At 33.0% G+C, this 6,018-nt stretch overlaps 1 long non-coding RNA gene across 1 annotated transcript; it reads left to right on the top strand.

The window, feature by feature from the left end:
* Nucleotides 1-3,465: 3,465 nt before the first annotated feature.
* Nucleotides 3,466-5,583, top strand: LOC110934810. The gene is made up of 3 exons (XR_002588643.2): nucleotides 3,466-3,517; nucleotides 5,097-5,167; nucleotides 5,364-5,583. It is a non-coding gene; the product is annotated as an uncharacterized LOC110934810 (long non-coding RNA).
* The last annotated feature ends 435 nt before the right edge of the window (nucleotides 5,584-6,018 follow it).

The following is a 6,018-nucleotide window of genomic DNA, read 5'->3' as shown; positions in this document are numbered from 1 at the left end:
CTGCTCGATTGTTAATTGTGTACCTCATTAAAGTTTGTCAATTTTCTTATATTGGTTCATTTGATGATAGAATGTTTGTGTAACTTGTTTTCTTAGGGTTTATCGTATTTCACGTTTTTTTTTGCTGCAAGTTGGCCATTGTGCGTGTGTAATTTTTTTTAATTGTTGTTGATTTAAGCGATCATCTCTAAAATTGTATTTCCAATGTATTTTTTAATTGTTGTTGTTGATAAAAGGATTCCGATGTCCAAAATCTACATTTTATCGCAGTAATTGTTGTTGATTTAAGGATTCTGAACTAGTGTATTTACAGTAGTAAAGTACGAGGTTGATTACTAAGAGTCTAGGATCTGATATCTAAAAGGGGGGTTGTGTATTATTTGGGTGATTGATCACAACATGTCAGTAGAACTTCAGATTTAAGGTTTTAATTCGTGAAAATAGAGGATTTTTTGTTGTACGTCTTAACACAATTTTTCCCTTTTTACTCTATGAATTTTGATAAGTTTAATATAAATGATCATGAATTGTATATGTATCACTTATTATTTGTTTGAATCCTTTTATCACTATTAAAAAAATTGTTTTGCTTCTGTCCGGATGGCGAACATGGGTTGTTTGTTGCTGATTCGGATATGTATTTGCTACTCTGATTCTTCAAATCTATAAATATGCATACGTCCGCTTGGGACTGCTCGAATTTTTTATTTGACAATTTCATCTCTAATGATACCTTTGAGTTGATGATACTTCATACCTAGGTTTTATTATGATGATGAGAAGGGCTTTCTCTTTTATCCAAATCAATGTGAACCTCTGATTTTCTTAACTTAAATGATCTGTATATTTGTCGATTTGTTTTCCTTTTGTATGTGAATCGTAAACGATTGACTATGAATCATGTACACTCGTAGCACATTTGTTTTCTTTTTGTATGTGAATCGTAGACCGTGGACTATGATTCATGTACGCTGGTAGCACATTTGTTTTCCTTTTGTATGTGAATCGTAAACGGTTGACTATGAATCATGAACACTCGTAGCACATTTGTTTTCTTTTGAGGGATTCACATAACTCTAAGAGGCTTCTTTATAGTATACATAAAATCTGAGAGTATTCGTGTTCACTCTTTTTCTCATTGTATATGCATTGAGTCATTAATAACATAAATAGTTGTTCACAGGTTTCATAGAATTCTTAGAGGCTTCTTTCTAGTATAAAATCTGTGAATATTCATGGTAAGACTAGATATAAATGAATTAAATACGTACATTGGTCAGTTGATGGCCTATAAAAATAATCCTAACAATTAGATGACCTTAATGAAAGAACTTATGTAGCTGGACTATTTTATACATTATCACAGTTTAAAAATACGTTCATTGCGGAGAAATGTGATTTTTATGACGATTCATGTGTCAATTGGGGCTTGAGTAGATTTGATTGGCTGCTTTCTATTTCTTCATAGCACCCAGTACAAAGATTTCTGAGTTCTGATCTCTTTCATTCTGGTAATCATCTTATAGCTTTCAGTTTTTCGTAATGGGAGAATCGTTGTAGACGAGGCTTATTGTAATGTTCATTGAATCATTAATAGCAAAATATCAAATAAGGGTTTCGTGAGAGGCTTCTCTCTGGTATTGAATCTATGAATATTTGTTTTCTTTTATTTTTCTGGTAATTATCTTTTGGAGATTATGAAATTACATTTCCTTGATTATCTACGGTGTTCTGTATATCGATCACGCCATTCCTATAAACCAGAGCTTGGATATTGAAACTGTGTTTCCTTTTAGACTTGTATGACGTTTGGATATCTCATATGTTCCACTTAAACTTCTAGCAGAGTTAAGATCCTACACAAAATATTTAATCATTGTTTAAGGCGGTTAGCTTTGCGTGCTCGACATGGGAAATAGATTTTTAACCTTTTGTTGTTGTTTTTTCTTTTTGATTTCTATATGTTGCTTTTATATTTGGTTTTGAGATGTGCCTTTTACATGATGAGCCTCATAAGTTGTGTTCCAAAATTGGTTACAGGTTGTTTACGTGACAGACAAGTCATCTAATCGTTAGGTTCTATTATTTGTTACTACTCTTTAATTGAATTGCTGCGACTTTCCAAACTAGTAGTTTATACATATATTAACCATTCTGAAATCTAGATTGATTTGTAAACCTATTTAATGACATCGATTTGAGATTGTTTTTACAATCTCGCTTATTTATTCTCTCTTTTGTTTCTTAATTTCAAAAACCTCTGATTACTGTTCAAATACATAAATGTATAATGAAAACTTTATATGCGATAAAAGCTGTTTATTTAACAAAAACGATATAAAAACAAAGAAAATCTTGTAATAGGCCTCCATAGTTGGAAGTTTGGAGGTCAAGGCGGTGTGACCTATGTGAACATATAAAAGCTTTTACTTTCTTCTTACTTGGTACTTACATGTGAAATTGTGTGTGTGTTATAACATTCTTATTTTTAACTTCATTTTCTATGTTACAATTAATATAAACTGATTTGTAAAATGGCGGAAATTGCAGCACGCAACCAGCGAACTGATCCGGTTGAGCTTAACTTGCAGCCACCCACCGTGATTAATTACCGAGGTATGATGCAATCCTTTAACCAACATTTTATCTTGTATGTTACACATAGGTACATATATACATGTAAATGTACATACATACACATGTACATGTGTGTGTGTATCTATATGAATGTGTCTATGTTTATAGTTTCAGCTGTTTCGAGCGTCTACCTTTTCTCTTCTTTCTGATTACTCATTTCTGTAATTTTGCAGACAATGAACAATGGAAGTTTCTTGGATTTGGAATTGACATTCCCAGCAATTCCCTTGGGTCAGAACGGTCAAAGGGGGCAACCAGACATACCGGAGGATTCATTTCTAGACCTAACCCTTCAGTATACGCCATGTGATCCAGTTAGTCGCGATGAGGCATTGAATGATGATGTAATCATATTTCACTACAGCCTTTCAACAGTTACATTCTGCGTTATATGCTAAAAAAAGACAGTGCTTTACATTTTTAAGTGTTAAGTTTATTAATGGGCATTTATTTAATCCTATCTTGAATGATTTTGCTATATCTTATAATTATAAAGTTTATTTTTTTTCTGATTACTCGTTTCCGTAATTTATCAGACAATGAACAGTCAAAGTAATTTCTTGGATTTGGAATTCACATTCCCAGCCATCCCCTTGGGTCAGAGCTGTCAAAGGGGGCAACCAGACATACCTGAGGATTCATTTCTAGACCTAACCCTTCAGTATACGCCATGTGATCCAGTTAGTCCTTATGAGGCTTTTAATGATGATGTAATCATATTTCACTACAGCCTTTAAACAGTTACATTCTGTGTTATATACTAAAAAAGAGGATCCCTTACATTTTTTGTAAGTGTTTAACTTATTAAGAGGCACTTGTTTATGTCAGGCTGGAAGCTCTAGAAGAGCTCGAGAGACTTATACTTTTGATTCCGAGTCAGGTAAACACGCAAACTTGATATTATTCTCTAATCGAACAACCACGTGTTCATCCTCTATATTCATAGAAGTCATTAGTGACATGAATACTCAAATGAGGGTTTCACATAACTCTAACATGCTTCTTTATAGAATATATAGAATCTGAGAATATTCTTGTTCACTCTTTTTTTCATTGTGTATGCATTGAGTCAATAATATGAATAGTCGTACCCAGGTTTCATAGAACTCTAAGAGGCGTCTTCCTCATATAGAACCTGTGAATATACATGGCAAGACTAGATATAAATGAATTAAATACGTACATTGGTCAGTTGATGGCCAATAAAATTAATCCCAATAACTAGATGACCTTAATGAAAGAACTTAAGTAGTCGGGCTAATATTCTATACATTATCACAGTTTAAAATCATGTTAATCGCAGGAAAAAGTACTTTTGTTTGAGGATTCATGTGTCAACTGGGACTTGGGTAGATATGTTTGACCATGTTTGGCTGTTTTTTATAGCTCAGTTTTTCGTATTGGGAGAATCATTGTAGCTCAGGTTTACGGTTTCATATACAAGGCTTATTTTAATAGTTCATTGAGTCATTAATAGCAAAATATCAAATAAGGGTTTCGTAAGAGGCTTCTCTAGTATTAAATCTATGAATATTTATTTCTTTTATTTTTATGGTTATCTTTTGGAGATTATAAAATTACAATAGCAACACAGCAGTAATGTGTCCTTGACTATCTACTGTGTTCTGTTTATGGATCGCGATAAACATAAAACCAGAGCTTGGATATTGAAACTGCGTTTCCTTTTAGACTTGTATGACATTTGGATATCTTTTTTATACTCATACCTGACTCTCATATCTGCAACTTAAACTTCTAGTGGAGTTAAGATCCTAGACAAAATATATGATCTTTGTTTAAGGCTGTGAGATTTGAGTGTTCGACACGGGAAATAGATTTGTAACCTTTTGTTGTTTCTTGCTTTTGATTTCTAACTGTTGCTTTTATATTTGGTTTCGAGATGTGCTTTTTACATGGTGAGCCTTATAAGTTGTGTTCCAAAATTTGACACAGGTTTTTACATGAAGTACTCGTCATCTTATCATTAGGTTCTATTATTTGTTACCACTTTGTAACTGAATGCTTGTGACTCTCAAAACTAGTAGTTTATGCATATATTAACCATTCTGAAATCTTGATTGATATGTAAATGTATTTAATGACATCGGTTTGAATTTGTTGTTACAGTCTCGCTTATTTATTCTCTATCTTTTGTTTCTTCATTTCAAAAACCTCTGATTACTTACTTAGATACATAAATGTATAATGAATACTTACAAATCGTATATGATATAAACAACTGTTTATTTAACAAAAACGATATAAAACCAAAGAAAGTATTTTAATAGCCTCCATAGGTGGAGGTTTGGAGGTTAAGGTGGTGTGACCTGTTTGAACATTTAAAAGCTTTTACTTTCTTCTTACTTTGTACTTGCATGTGAAAATGTGTGTTGTAGCATTCTTATTTTTAACTTCATTTTTATGTTACAATTAATATTATGTGATTTGTAAAATGGTAGAAATCTCAGCACGCAACCAGCAAAGTGATCCACTTGAACATAACCTGCAGCCATCCACCGTGATTACTGAGGTATGATGCAATCCTTTAACCAACATTTTATCTTGTATGTTACACATAGGAACATATATATATATATATATGTAATTGTACATACTGGTATATATGTAAATTGTGTGTGTATTTAGTTTCGGCTGTTTTAGGTGTCTACCTTTTCTCTTTTGGGCAAGCAATTACCATATACTTAAACCCTGGTTTCTTTCTATAGTCGCATGTCGCACCTGTTGCACCATTGCCACCGCCATCGCCGCCACTGCCTACTTACACCTGCCCAATTTGCTTGGGTCCAATGACTGAAGAGACGACCACAAGGTGTGGTCACATTTTTTGTAAAGGCTGCATAAAAAGTTCCCTTTCAACAGGAGACAAATGTCCTATTTGTCGGCACAGGATCACCCCCAGGGGCCTCCACAGGCTTTACTTTTATGATGCCCTCTAACTTACAGGTGTGTATAATCAAACCTCTTTTTTTTCTAGCAATATTGCAAGTTTATCTATGATGACCTTTCATCATATGAGAAAATAATTTAACCAATATTTGTGTATTGGCAGATGGCAGGTGATCTCCAGTCGTGTTGTTGTTTGATCAACATTAAAGAAGACTTCTTTTCATTTTATTTCGTTTAAATGTGGGGAAATTGATCTTGGAAATGGGAGTCAAAGTCTGCTTATTTATAGATGCTTTTACTTTTAAATGCACATAAATATGATTTACAAATATCTGAGATCTTATTTTTGGATTTTAATTGAAATGGTTTTGTTTTAATTTTGATATATCAAAGCAGTTTGGCTGTGATTTGGTTTGTGAAACAAGTTTCTGTAGCACTTTCAGTTGTGTTACAGTTTATATACACCACCTTAAT

Source organism: Helianthus annuus, chromosome 4 (assembly GCF_002127325.2).
Source record: "Helianthus annuus cultivar XRQ/B chromosome 4, HanXRQr2.0-SUNRISE, whole genome shotgun sequence".
NCBI classification, from domain to species: domain Eukaryota; kingdom Viridiplantae; phylum Streptophyta; class Magnoliopsida; order Asterales; family Asteraceae; genus Helianthus; species Helianthus annuus.
This window is presented reverse-complemented; position numbering and strand designations above follow the sequence as displayed.